The sequence below is a fragment of the Eulemur rufifrons genome, chromosome 4 (genome assembly GCF_041146395.1).
Source record: "Eulemur rufifrons isolate Redbay chromosome 4, OSU_ERuf_1, whole genome shotgun sequence".
Classification (NCBI taxonomy): Eukaryota; Metazoa; Chordata; class Mammalia; order Primates; family Lemuridae; genus Eulemur; species Eulemur rufifrons.
This window is the reverse complement of record NC_090986.1, coordinates 55,099,948-55,115,821: the sequence shown is the minus strand read 5'-3', so window position 1 is coordinate 55,115,821 and position 15,874 is coordinate 55,099,948. Positions and strand designations below refer to the sequence as shown.

At 36.9% G+C, this 15,874-nt stretch overlaps 1 pseudogene; it reads left to right on the top strand.

Annotated features, from left to right (window-relative positions):
• The first annotated feature begins 1,254 nt into the window (after nucleotides 1-1,254).
• LOC138382666 (bcl-2-like protein 2 pseudogene) lies at nucleotides 1,255-1,838 on the top strand (annotated as a pseudogene).
• The last annotated feature ends 14,036 nt before the right edge of the window (nucleotides 1,839-15,874 follow it).

The window sequence follows — 15,874 nt, the reverse complement described above, 5'->3', positions numbered from 1 at the left end:
CTGTCACCTGGATGAGAGATGTGAGAATGTTATAGCCCCACGGCTGATTAGCTACGGGGTTTGAGTGGGTCCTAACCTGCGGTTCTGTGGCGACCTCGTAGGGCATAACGGTGACTCACCCTCTGGAAAGAGCGGTGACCTGCCCGGGCTTTATACAGGAGCACCTTCAGCCAAGATGCGCCTAAATCTCTGCGAGGGGAGCAGCCAGGCGGACACCTGAAAGTACACCCCACCCTATGTGAAAATCTATCTCTGTGTCTCTGGGTCTTGTCATTGTAAAAAACTTTATAGCATGAAAGAGTGTACAGCAAATTGTGCTCAAAATCCCTGTGCCGGATAAATTTAAACTGAAACCTGATAAAGTGTTGCTCTTGTTGTAACAAAAAGTAACTGTGAAAAACAAAAGAATTTTGCCAGTTGCCGCCTCGTCAGCGCCTGTTTCACCTAGCAACAACTCTCATTTGTCTCCTTCTCCTCCTGGCCAGTAAATCTACTAATTTCTCCTTCTCTCTGTTGCCGTTCCAGTCTGTTACCTATGGGTTATAAAGAAGTCATTGTAAAAACTGCCCTCTATCCAAGGGGGGAACCACCTCCCGCTCCGGCGCTGAGTCACTGGTATTCTTTTAGCCCAGCTTATTGCCCAGATTGCCAGTTATATTTATTAGCCACAAAACAGGGTCAAGGAGTGCCTTTGTTGGTTTCTCAACAGCAACTACTGTGCACCAAGTACGGGCGAGTGTTCTTGAGGAGTCTCCGGAAGCTGCCTACACCTGCTCTGGTACCGCTGTGAATTCTGTGGCTTCCTTTAGCCTTTCCTTGATTTTACTTTTTTCATGATAGGTTTAGTCTACTTGCTACCAGGCTTTTTGGCCCTGGTGTTTGGTATAGGACTTTATGGCATAGCTCCTAAGAGAATGGAACAGGTTCTGTTGATGCTGCTCTACTAGACTATCATAGGCTCGGTCCTCCTTTTTAAAACTCTTTCTTGGTTACCCTGTTTAGACTTTTGCCCTCGATAGTCCTTGTTTTTCAGAAACACGGGATCAGGTTCCTGGCCTCTGTAAGGCAGCCACCAGGCGACGGGCCGGGACCAAGGATTCCGGAGATCTAAAGATTATTCCCTTTTTTCCTCAAAATGGGTCAATCAGGGTCATGTAAGAATTGCACGCCACTTAATGTTTTTTAAAAAAACTTCCAGAAACTTTCAGGGTGATCATTTGTATGCTTTTTAATTATATCCATTCATTTATACAGATGACGACCCCAGCCTCAGCCCCAGACACACGAGCTTTGGTGGCAAACTTTATAGGCTATAAGCTGAGGCAGAAGGGTTTTGTCTGTAAAACTGGCCCAGAGAAGGGCCCAGCAGCTGACCCGCTGCACCGAGCCATGCAGGCAGCTGGAGTTGAGTTCGAGACCCGCTTCCAGCGAACCTTCTCTGGTCTGGCGGCTCAGCTGCATGTGACCCCCAGCTCAGCCCAGCAGTGCTTCACCCAGGTCGCCAATGAGCTTTTCCGGGGGGGGGGCCCAATTGGGGCCACCTTGTGGCCTTCTTTGTCTTTGGGGCTGCATTATGTGCTGAGAGTATCAACAAGGAGACAGAGCCACTAGTGGGACAAGTGCAGGAGTGGATGGTGGCCTACATAGAGACACGGCTGGCCGACTGGATTCACAGCAGTGGGGCCTGGGCAGAGTTCACAGCTCTCTAAGGGGACATGGCCCTGGAGGAGGCACGGCGTCAAAGAGAGAGAAACTGGGCATCAATAAAAACAATGCTGATAGGGGCCATGGCACTGGGGACCCTGTTAACTATAGGGGCCTTCTTCACTAGCAAGTAAAACAGTTCCAGGGCCAGGTGGGGCTAGGTATGGCCCTTAAAATAGAGTAAATGTTAGGCAGGCGTAAAACAGGGATAGACAAAAAAGATGATATATAAAAAACATATACACAGAAAAGCTGTTAAGACAAACCCTGGCCCTGATGGGCAACTCCATGGATCCTGGTTATATACAACATGTCTTCCCCTCCACGCGCCCAAAGTGGGACCCAAACAAGGAGTAAGGTAAGGGGACTCTCGATCAGTATCACCAAACTCTGCTCGAGGGCATACAGGCCGCAGCTAACAGGCCAACTAATTTGTCTACGGTAAGCAAAACCATACAGAGACCTAAGGAGTCTCCGGCGGTGTTCCTAGAACACCTTTTTAAAGCTTACCACCTGTATACTCCCATAGACCCAGAGGCACCAAAAAATAGACGTGCCATTAATATGCCTTTTCCCACTTAGTTGGCCCCTGATATTAGAGAAAGCAATAGAAAACAGAGAGATTAAAAAGTGCTGTCTGAGTTAATAAAACTGCCCAGAAAAAAACAGACCGGTTGCATACTTGTCTAACAGTTTGGACCTGTAGTATCTGGCTGGCCAGACTGCTTGTGGGCCATTGCTGCAACACCTGTCCTGGCAAAAGAAGCCTCTAAACTCACTTTGGGCAGGACTTGTATATCATAACCTCTCATTCAGTAGAGGCTCTAAAAAGTCCACCTGAAGAAGAATGGCTTTCCAACTCACGTATAACCAAGTGCTGTTGCTAGATTCCCTCCAGGATTCACTTCCGGAAGACAACTGCTCTTAACCCTGCCACTCTACTGCCGGACGATGAACCGACAGAGCCACTGCATAACTGCCATGAGATATTAGAGTCACTGGCCAATCTGAGAGCAGATCTCACTGATCAGCCATGTCCAGACCCTGATGAAGAATTATACATGGATGGAAGCAGCTATGTGTCTGAAGGAGTCAGGTATGCAGGGGCAGCTGTGGTCACTGCTGACCGGGTTATCTGGGCACAAGCTTTGGGACATGGGACTTCAGCCTAGAGAGCAGAACTTATAGCTTTGACCCAAGCCCTGAGGTGGGGAAGGGATAAGACTGTTAATATCTACACCGATAATACATATGCCTTTGCTACAGCTCACGTGCATAGAGAACTCTATCGAGAACGGGGCCTCTTAACTTCAGAAGGCAAAGAGATAAAAAATAAACTTGAAATATTGGCCCTTTAAAAATAATCTAGTTACCAAAAAAGGTAGCTATTATTCATTGTAAGGGGCATCAAACCACTGATTCCCCAGTGGCACAGGGAAATGCTTTTGCTGACACAGCAGCCAAAAAGGTCACACAAAAACCAGTGGGGCCTCTCCAGATTCTCCCTGTCTTGCCAGAACGGCTCTTACCATGTTCTCCAAGCTACATGGAAAAAGAAGTTAAAATTTGAAAATCTCTAAAGACTAAAACTGATGCAACAGGCTGGAAAATTCTCCCAGATAACAGGGTCTTGGTCCCTGAGATCCTGGGGCAAAACTTAATTAAACAGATTCATCAAAGCACTCACCTTGGACGCATGAAACTGACTGAGCTTCTTCAGAAGGACTACTATATCCCCCAGCTTCATTGGATGATTCGGGAAGTAATGGCAAGATGCCCCACCTGTGCGCAGGTAAAGCCGGATAACGGCATTAATCTTCCTCTAGGAACTAGGTTACGGGGCCAAGCCCTGGGAGAACAATGGGAAATGGACTTCACTGAAGTGAAACCAAGTAACTATGGATACCGGTATTTGCTTGTATTCGTCGACACTTTTTCTGGATGGGCAGAAGCTTTTCCTACCAAATCAGAGACAGCACAAATAATTGTAAAAAAGTTAATGACTGAAATTGTCCCCAGATTTGGCCTCCCATTAACATTGGGGTCCAACAATGGCCCAGTGTTTGTCGCCAAAACAACTCAATTGTTGGCCCAGATGCTAAAAATTGATTAAAAATTACATTGTGTCTATAGACCTCAGAGTTCAGGGCAGATAAAAAAATAAATAGGACTTTAAAAAAAAACACTAAGTAAACTAAGATTAAAAACTGGCAAAAACTAAATAAGCCTCCTTCCTTTTGCCCTACTAAGATCTAAATATACCCCTTATGTAAAAGGACTGACACCCTATGAAATCATGTTTGGCCAACCTCCCCCTCTCATCGCCAAATTAGGGGAGGAATGGGTTGTGGAACTAGGGGACTTGGTACTTCTTAAATCCCTACCGGCTCTCCAGTCGAGCATAAAACACAACCACTAAATGGTAAAGGCAGCCCACCGTGGGCCTTCTAACCTTCCTCCTAAGCAAACTGTATTCCAGGTGCAGCCCGGGGACCTTGTGTGGTTCAAAAAATTGCAACCAGCGACCTTGGAAACAAGGTGGACCAGACCACTGCCAGTAATCCTTTCTACACCCACAGCCGTTAAAGTCGCCATCAAGCGTCATTGGATTCATCAATCCCAAGTCAAGAAGGCCTCACCAGAGCAACAGCCTGAGACATGGAGCATCCAGCCATCCAGAGATCCTCTAAAGATAAGACTATCTCATACATCTATTGGTTCCTTGTGATTCATGGGACTGTGGGATCACCACATCAACCTCTAAACTATACCTGGGTGCTCACCCGAAAGGTTGATGGAACTATGGTGACTCACAATTCTACCATATCACAGCCAGTTCTTCATTTTGACCTTTGTCAGCTATTTGGGTGTAACTCTTTACAGATGGGGCGGAGAATCCAAAGCCTCCAATATTATGCTTGCCCCTCCACTGGGCCCCCGCATTGCCAAGTAGAAGGCCATTACTATTGTGCCAAGTGGGGTTGTAAGACACTGGCCTCTTGAAAAAATAAAGATCCAGACATCCAACTAGTGCGTAAGCAACTGGGATGTGACACTTTAAATTCACATAATCCTGTGTCTATCACAATCACCCATTGGCAAACTCAGGATTGGGCCTCAGGAAAAACTTGGGGCTTCCGACTGTATTCCACAACAGGGGGCTATCGGGACCCAGGAGTCTGTTTTACTATACAAAGAGTTTGAGCTGTCAAACTTATGATCCTCCAAACTCACTGCCAACATATTTGTAACTCTCTTATTGTCCTTAGCAGGACCTTTAGTTTTGTTTCCCCTAACCCTATTAGTGGGTCCGTGTGTTCTAAATTACCTGTTGGTGTACATATAAAAAAAAAAAAAATACAAAATGTTAAGCTCATGATATTGCGCACCCATTATCACCATATGTGTGAAAATAAATCAAAGATTTGATTTCATGTGAAAACCTGTGGGGAATGTGATGAGGCACAGTAATCACTATAGCTCCGTTAGCCTCAGGGAAACCATCTTGTATGCAGGCTAGTGCAGCCATCTTGTGTGTGGACTCACTGTTGTGTGAAGTTGAAAAAAGAATACATGAATAACAGAAAAAAAAATTTATACAGTGATTAACTTGTAAGTGATTGTTTAAAATCATTAGGTGTGTATAGTTACATTGTACTATGCTTGGCAGTTCCTTGGAAAAATGTTCCTTGGATGCTCCTCAGAGAAATGTTCCTTGATTTAACAGTTGCTATTTGCTTCTGTAAGTTTGCTTGCTTATGAATTATTGTAATCAACATGTTCTGAGCTGTATGTGTATTGTTAGTATTGTTAGTGGTAAAGGTATAGAAGCCCTGCCCACTTTAAGATTGGGGCCATTCTCTGTGTCTGGACTTTCCCAGAACAGGGGTGGTCGCTGGCCAGCTAATGAAGACTCCTAATTTGGCTCAATTTGGTATTTAGGTGGTGATTTCTCGAATCTTAGGCTATAACAACTTCTAAGTTAGAAATCCACACAACAAATATATAAATATTATTTGATACTGACTGTACATTAGTGTCAAAAGGAAAGCTTAAAAATATACAGATGGCCAGGCCCCATCAGTAGATATTCTGACTTAGTTTTTCTGAGGACAACTTGGGCATCTGTACTATTTTATTGTCCCTAACTATTACTAATAGAGAGCCAGAGTGAAAAAACATGAGCATATAATTAAATCATAGAATTTCAGTTCTGAAAGTGATTTTATACATAATATAATCCAAATATCTGTATAACACAGACTCAGCATATGTTTGAATACCTCTAATGATAAAAATATGATTGCTGATACAGCCCATTCTTTTGAAGCTGGAAAAAAAAATGTTTATTTTGAGCAAAATTTAGACATATTCCATGTTGACCAACAAAGCTGTTATTGCTTTTTCACATGTTTATCTTTCAAATACTTAAGCAACTGACACTTCTCTGCCCACCAGATTATTTCTCGCAAGACTAAGCATCCTAAACTCTTTCTAGTAACACTTCCCTGAACTTATCCATGTTGTGCCCCCTGAGTTTTTTTTTTTTTTTTTTTTTTTCACCAGTGTGGCACTAAGGACTCAACACTGAGTAAGATGTGATTATCATTTTATGTGTTCTTTGTTTACTTGTTACTGAATCAGTGTGAGGGCATTTTACTATGAAGGTAGTCACCACCCATTTTATAATTCATACATCCTATTACCAAGCGACATGTCAAGTAATCCCCAAACAAAGCAGGTAAAAACTTTATTCATTATAAACATTTTATACAGTGACAAAAACAATTATTATATCACACAATTTCTGAAGCTCAGTAACCTATGTAGTAGTGGCTTATCTGGGTGGTTTTGTCTCATGGTCTCTACTGGCTGCAGGCTGTTCCCAGGTGTCAGCTTCCTGTTTTAGCTCCTTGTCCTGGGGGCATTCCCACAGTGTTGCCTGGTCACATGGCAGCTGGCTTCCTCCGGAGCAAGTGGTCCAAGAAAGAACCAGCACTCAAGACTGAAGCTCCAATTTGTAAAAACTTAATAATGAACTCTCTTACAACACTTCTGCCATATTAGAGTGAAGAAAGGGCAAGTCATTAAGTCTAGTATCAAAGAATTTGTCTATCTAACTTTAAAACCATTACAGCAATGATGTGGGATTGGTAAAATTGCTTTTCTGTACACAGCTAAAGCACTCTATTTTTCTTTTGCATGTCTCTTTACAAGGCTATTGAGACCTTTTCTGTTTCATATCCTTATCCTTACCTATTACCTGTCCTTCATAACATTACGTTACTTGCATATTTCATAAATCAAACACTATATATTGTTATCCAAACTATAAATGAAACTCCTGGGATATATCGTTGCATGGAACTGTGACATGGTACTGTACTGAACCAGCCCTGCAGGATGACAGTAATTCAGGGTACAAGATTAATCACTATCATTTACAAGCTTATCCTACATAATTTTGTTATCTTTATTTTAAAAAAGATAGCATGTGGCACTCAAAATATTGTTCAAATCTACAAATAACATGTTCACCAGGTTTTCATTGAGCTCTGGCTCAGAGATATCATAAATACCTTTACTAAATGAATTATTTCTTTTGGGGTTATTTTTAACTTCAACAGATTTAGGGGTCCAAGTGGTTACATGGATGACTTGTGAAGCCTAGGCTTTCAGTGTACCTATAGCCCAAATAGTGTACATTATGCCCGATGTGTAAGTTTTCATCCTTTGCTTGCCTCCCACTTTCCCCTTCCAGGTCTCCAATATCCATTATACCACTCTGTAGGCCCCTGTGTACCCAGAGCTTAGCTCCCACTTATAAGTGAGAACATGCAGTATTTGAATCTCCATTCCTGAGTTACTTCACTTAAGATAATGGTCTTCAGTTTCATCCAAGTTACTGTGAAAGATATAATTTCCTTCTTCTTCATGGCTGAGTAGTATTCCGTGGTGTATATACACCACATTTTCTTTATCTACTCATTGGTTGATAGGCACTTGTTAATTTCATATCTTTGCATTTGTGAATTGTGCTGCAATAAACATAAGAGTGCATATGTCTTTTTTTATAATGATTTCTTTTCCTTTGGGTAGACATCGAGTAGTAGGATTGCTGGATTGACTTGTAGGTCCACTTTTATTTCTTTGAGAAATTTCCATACTGTTTTCCATAGAGGTTGTCCTAGTTTACATTCCCACCAACAGTGTGTAAAGGTATCCTTTTCACTGCATCCTCACCAACAGTGATTCTTTTTTGAGTTTTTAATAGCCATTCTGACTGGGGTGAGGTGGTATTTCATTGTGATTTTAATTTGCATGTCTCTGTTGATTAGTGATGTTGTGTCTTTTTTCGGATGTTTTTTGGCCATCCGGATATTTTTTTTTGAAAAAACATCTGTGACAATCTAGTCTGAAATGTGCCTTCATATCTGATCAGTTTCAACTTTCTAGCATCTGTCCCATTTACCATGATTTCTCAGATACCCTCAAGATGGTTTGTGAATTATTTGGCAATTCTCTTTGTAAATTGAAATGTAACAGCTGAAAGAATATAAGTCTATTTAAACCCAATGAGTCTATTTTCGGAAGGACCATGTGTTTACATGTTGTCGGCAGTTTCTGCATGTTTTCTCTTAAATTTCTTCCCCCGTTTATAAGAGTGTTTCTTGGTTTCTAATTATCACCAAGTGATGAATTATCAGATGGAGGCCAAATTTTCAAGGAACTTGACATCAGTAAAAATGAAAATATGTTGTTTTCTACTGTAACTATATTATCAAATCACCAAGTCAAACAGGAAGTCTTATCAGATGGACAATAAGGATTTTCTTTTTCTGGAAAAAATTATTAAGTGTGACTTTTAGGTTATGGAAGTTAAGGCTTTCTAGGCAATATAAAGGTAACTAGTCAACACATAATTCAGTCTGTTTTAAAATATTCTAGAAGAGTCAACTTCTTTTGAGAGTCAAGTTCCGTTCCCCAAAGTAAAGTCTAAAGCCCAGCTTCCACCAAGATAGAACTTTATACAAAGATTTTACAAATATCTTCATATTGGGGCAAATTCATATCCTCTTACCATCTAGACACATGTGTGTATGTGTATGTGTGTGTGTTTGCATTAAACAAATGTCATCATTCTAGAGATTATCAAGGCACTTTTGTTGTTTTTCTCTAATGGTTCATCTTATGATATTACTTTTGTTTTCATAGATCCTCGGTATGCTAATATATGTAGCATTAGATAGTTAAAATTTGCTGTCCCTTTCTAAGACAAAGTATTTTTGCCACTCTCGTGCTAGAGTACAGCTCTAAATCATCCTCAGTAATATTTAGCATCAATGCACGCACACACGCAATCCAGCCAACCACACACACAAAAGAAAACAAAACCATACGAATCCAACAGAGCAAAAACAAGAATAAATAGAAAAGTAATTAGTCCTTTTAAATAAAAGTTAGGCGATATCCAATAGCAAAAGCTGTAAAACATTGTTTACAGATCCAAAGAGTTAGTTTCTTAATTACTGTTCATGTCTTCCTTAAATATCTTTTTTCCAGCCTGATTATTTATAATTCCAACAACTTCAAGTGGAGGGAGTGCTGTTCTTGGACCAGCACCACAGTTTGGAAAACCCCACACCAGCGATACTATGAACAGGAAATTACTTATTAAAATGGCCCAGGAAAGAGTTTTCACAAAGAACTTTAATGGGCATCATAAAAGGCTAATGATAACACACGACTGACAATTCTAATGGAGATACAATATTTCTGGGAAGAATATATTTATTTTCTATAACATAATAACTGTTGTGAATTATATTTACAATACCAGTATCCACAAAAAAAAAAAAAAAAAAGAAGAAGAAGAGTGGGGTTTAACCTGTCAGTAAAATTTTCCTGAGAAAAAATGAGTTGCAAATTGTCTTTCATAGTTTGTTTGAAGTCCATAATCTGGAAAATAAATTAACTGAGAATACAAATTTGAATACAGGAGTTGTAGGAAAAGGAAAATTCCCTTCCTTCAAAAATTCCCGGTAATGGGTGAACTTTCAAGTGCTCTAAAATAACACCTTGTGGTTATTTATACCGTATTATATACTATAATATTACTTATATAATAATATATGCTATATATTAAATATAAACATATTTATATTTAACATATACTATATATATTATTTATACTATATTACATTATCACTATAAGCATAAATTTATTTCTCCTCATTGCAGGTTCTTGAGCCAGAGAAAGCAATGTTGAGCTCTATGTTCCAGAGCCCGTGTTTGACAGATAATGGGTATCAATGAAAATATTTATCAAATGAAGGAGTGATGAGAATGATCTTTACACAAAACAACCAACATATAAAGAACACTTATTTAGTGTAGTCATATGGATTATTGAATATTTTTGTTTTTAATAATCATATTTTCAATTTATTTTAGCTCAGAGGTGATTTTTATGAAGTTATCAAAAGTATAGAAAATGTGACAAGCAGGTAAAACTGAAGTTGATATTTTGAGACTACGTGGACAAAAGAGATTAAATGAAAAATGAAAACTCAGAAAGACAAGTTCTGTGTAAAGAAGCTCATTAATCACTTAAATTTTATGTGGACAGTTAGTAAAATGTTATGTAATTGGTAGTTATGGTACTTTGACATGATGTTATTTATCAACTCTGAGGACACTGTATATCCAGATCATGTCCAGAAACAAAAAGTACCCCATGGATAATCTATACAGCAAAATTCCAGGCACAAAAATATTTGGATAAGAGCTTTAGCTGAGACACCACCATAGAACGTTTACCCTTGAGGCCTGGCCTGATAGGCAGGTCTAAGGTCTAACATCGTATTATCTTTCTAAAGAATTTGGAGATGCCACCTCTTCCTTAAATAAGGAACCTGTTCCTATGCCTTTTTATTATCTAATCCAATGGAAGCATAGAAAGAAAATTTTATGGTATAGTCTAAGGCAGTAGTTCTTAACCAGGGGCAATATTGACCTCAAAGAGATATTTGACAATACCTGGAGGCATTTTTGATTGTCACTACTGGGATGAAGCAGGTAGATACCAAAAATGCTGCTATTAAATATTTCACAATGAACAGGACAATTCCCAAGTCCCAATAACAAAGAAGTATCTGGTCCAAAATGCCAGTAGTGTCAAGGTTGAGAAACTTTTTTTGAAGGTAAATGTCAGAATACAGCTAATAATGTAAATTACATAGTACATGACAGCTATTATTAATAATATATACCTATAAATAATAAGATAAATAATATTTCTCATCCTCTGCACAGAGCATGTAGCTGCTTTTCTTACCTAAGTGGTTTGAATCACACTAGTTAAGTCAATTACACTATGAAGTCATAGATTCAAAGGTGGTGTCACTACACCTACAGCTGCTTACTTGTTAAATTGTCATCCTGCCAATGCCTTCTTTTGAAAATAAAACAAAAATCTGGTTTTGGTTTTAGTCCCCTGCCAACAATATAACCTTGATTAAACTAGTGGCTTTAGCTTTTCTTCTCTTCAAAATAAGACTGAATGTTTCTATGCAGTAGAGAATGAATCACCTTAGGAATTAGTCATCAAAAAAATACATATTACAAGCTCTTTAAAGTTAAAGAGCAGTGTTAAATATATATCAGCTTGCAGTACCACCCACCTTGTTGTTAGTAAAGATAGAAAGACGTTTAAAAAGCACAAGACAATAAACACCACCTACTTTTAAAGTACAAGGCTTCTGACATTTGCACTTCTGTTTGTGTTTAAACTCAGATATTCACATTGAAGTATGTTGGTATTTTCAAACACGTTGATTTTTAATATACTGCATCAACCGCAAAAATGTAAAGAAATCATGTATTTTCTATCTATTTTCAAACACCTAGTACATATCTGAAAAATTAAATACCAAAATATTAAAGCTAGTTATCTCTGAATGACAGAGCTATGGGTGATTCCTTAATCATGAAATTTTCAATAATTAACAAATCTAGTATGATAATAAATTAGCATAAGAAATTTTTGTGTAATAAATTAGCAAACCCATCTTTTAAAAACCATAATGTATCCAGTAAACTCAGAGCATTAAGATGATGATTTATAAAATGAAAATTGATTACAATACATACTTTTAATGTGCTTATTTTCATTGAAAAATATCATGAATATTTATCCCTCTCTCCCACTCTCTATACTCCACACTACCCAATGATCCCACCAAACACACACGTTTTGAGAGCTGTGTGGCTGCTTTCCATCTACAGATATAACACTTTGTGGAGCTACTCTTCTATTATTGGACATTTTGGTTGTTTCTAAAATGTTTGCTCTTATATAAAGCTTCAAAGAATGCCTTACTACATATCTTTTTATATTTCTCTTATAATTTCCTTAGGATAAACTCTTAGAAGTACAGAGCTGAGTTAAAGAAGATATTTTTAAAAGCCTTTTGTTGCACAGTGCCTACAATTTAAATTTCCATGCCCAATCTATGAGAAGGCCTACTGTTCCTCACCATTGCCAAGATATCTGTGATTTTTATGTTCTTTGGTTGAGATATATGTTATTATTATATATACAAATAAAATCTCTGGCTCTACATAATCTCAAAGTATTCCATTGAAATGAGAAAAAAATATGTCTTTATCTTCCAGTATAGGTTATACATTCAGTGAAGTTAATGACTGTGGCTTTCAAGTGACATAACTTTGACAAATATATTGCCCTCCAGGTTCTTCCAGTTTTCTCAAAATAAAAAAATAAAAAAAAAGAAATGTTTTAATCAAAATACGCTGTCTGACATCACAGTCACCAGAATACTCATTTAAAATTGGAGCGCATCACTGAAAAATGTTGCTTGCTGTTGTAACCTCACTGGTTCCTAAATGCATTCTGTTCATGCTCTGCTGTTGATGGAATTGGCTACTGATGTGTATCCTTAGAAGAACCTTTTTGTATAATGAATAAAGAATCTCAAACAAACAAACAAAAAAATATCCTTCTTTTATCCCATTTCTTCTGCTTTTGTAAAGGGTCTTAACTGATAGTATTGTGGAACATTACTCACAGATTCAAATTAATAGATGCACTCTGTATGAAATAAAATGCCTATGGACTTGATTCTATTTTCTAATAACAATGATTAATAAATAATAAAAACAAAAAAACACTGTATACTGATATTTAAGAATGTGCATTTTATTTGTGAAGAAGTAAAAATAAAACTGGCAGTTATCTGAAAAATAATCAATGAAAAGTAAAATAAAATTTATTAAAATAGACTAGAAAAAATAAAAATAGCTGCACATTTCTAAAAATAATTTAAATATACTACTACATTAAAAAAGGCAACATATATATATTTTACAAATTAAACTTTGCATTTCTTAATTTCTCAAAATGAAGAGATGATATAGGAATAAGTATTGTTTTCGAACACAAACTTTTGAGGCTCCTATATACTTGGTTTTCACATAATCCTTAGTTACACAGTAATCTGATTATTATACTAATTTGCCTAATAGTATATATCACTTTCATTGTTACATAGTTGCTTTTAACATTGTTTCAAACACACAATTTTCTAGCATATATTGCCAGGATTTTCCCATTCTACCTATCTCAGCAGTTTTCACAATTTTAACAAAATTTTAAGAATATTCAATGCTCATTTTTTTCAAAAAGGCAGTGGAGTCATATCTATTTTAGCATAACCAGACATACTCAATAATAACACCACATTTATACTCTGCTTTACATTTAATAAAGTGATTTCATATATTTTACCTCATTAGATCATCAAAACATCCCTGTAAGGCAAGTGCCTTGCTCTATTATATTTTTCCTATAACTGGATAGAGAAAGTAAGGCCTCTTTTAAGAGGTGATATTAGTTATTCAAGCTCTCATGGTCATTAATGCTAAATTCAACATCATATAAAATTTTCTAGCTAGATAAATCCCATTTAATGCCATTTACTTTTCTGTACACTAAAAAAAAAAAAAAAATTCTATGTTAAAATTTTGTGTTACTGCTTCTATTTTACATAATCAATTATATGTGTAAGATAAACTAATGACATGATAATTCATTCTAATTTTTTAACATGAGAATTATCCTATCATCTTTTTCCCACTGCTATTTTTCCTTCTAACATTATCTACATGATTGGAATAATTAGGTATGGCATAAGCCATCCAATACACTCAGAAATCTTGTCATACTCATTTGACATAAAATTGATCTAGTAAGTTGATGATCACTCCACTCTGAGAGTCGCTGTGAATAAAGAATCCATTGTTTCATGGTTGACATCAATATGATTAATGGCATAAATATGATTCATTGTTTCATCAATATGATGTAAACAATGAGTTGATTCAGTCAATTAACCAAACAAACAAAAAGTGTCAAGCCACTTTTTGTCAACTATAGCAAACATTCAATTGACCACTATTATCTTTTCAAATAATTTCTTTGGAGTCATGTAGGGCACAGTTTAATTTGAGCCTATTTTGCTTGAAACGTTCTATGTAAATACCTACAATAAAGATATGTTTCAATGTGTGCTTATAGTATAAAATTTTTATTTATATAAACCTGTAAAACTTATTTTTAAATATTCTGAATCTTTTGTATCTCATATTTCTAAGGGCATTTCATTATCTCAACAATACAATATCCCTGTGGGAAAAAAGAAAAATTATGTGTATATACATATATGTGTGTGTTTAAAATTGTTTTATATTTGAGAAAAAATATAGATTATTTTCCTATCACATACATTTTAAAATAAGTACAAATTGTATCAAACATGTAAATGTTTTTCTAAAAAGATGAGACTATTTTGGTTAGGGTTAAAGTTGCTTACACACATATGGGCAATCCCTGAGGGCAAGGAACTTTAGGAGAGACTACATATACAACAGTAGTCAATTGTAGGAGAGAAATTTAGATTTTGTGATAAAACCATATTACAGCTTCTCACAAGTATTCCATCTACAAATATACATCTATGTTCTAATTTTTCCCCTCTTCACTCACTTCAGGAATACAAGAAAGGTAATCTAAATCAATTTTAAAAAAGATATAATGAATGCCATTGAAATCAGGAAAGACTATGCAGTAGTTGGAATTCTATGCAGTAGCTGGAATTCTAAAGTATAGAGTGGTATCTAAGAAGTTTAGATACACATGGGAATGGAACTATTTTTAAAATATTTTTTTTTAAATCCACTTCAATGCATATTAAAGGTGACCAGATATTTTACATGTCTCGTTATCTAGTTATTTACATTATCAGTATATTTGACTTATACTTGTTCTTCTAATATATTCATTTCCAGCTTCTTTGATTTAAATTACAAGTCATATCCAGCAACTCTAATGCTCTATGTCATAGCCTTTGTTTTCCCCAGAGAGATCAAATGATAGTTTACTCAAGGCCACCCACCAGCCAACCCCAGCCCACTCTAATGGCTCTATAGTACATGTTCTTATGCATAGTTTACAGGAAAGAGTTGTGCTAATGTGTCCTATATCTTAGGTATTGCTTAATTGCGTTGCCTAGACTTCTCTGTTCCTGGTGTGACTGATGAAAGAGATTTGTCAAAAGGGTAATTGAAGAGAGGCAGAATGTAACAGACAATGCAACTTTTCCATTAATATAAATATAAGTGGTCTCAAACACCCCATGTTGATCTTGGATTACTCCATCAATTTCTTCTTCATTTTATTGAAAAGTAGCAACTTAACTGTTAGATTACTATCACATGGTTTTAAATATATCCACCTGTGTCCCAAAAGTTTCCATGTTATTTCCAATGCATGCTTTAGGAACTAGAAATACTGTTTTCCACATTTATACCATGATTATTCAACACAACTTGTCACATTCTTAGTGCTTCTCTCTGACAGAATGTTATTGACAAATGCCACCTACTGTATAATTCACTTTGCTGCACAGTGAGCACAAAGAGATACTAAATAGTGAATAATTCATCTTAAACCTTTTTTGTATTGCCGTGTTCACTAGAAAACTTGTCTACAGAGAAGATTATGGTGTGGTCTGTTGAAATTGCACTCAATCAATGATAATTCCATTACACAGCTGACAACTACACATAGACTCAAAAGTCTCGGTAACAT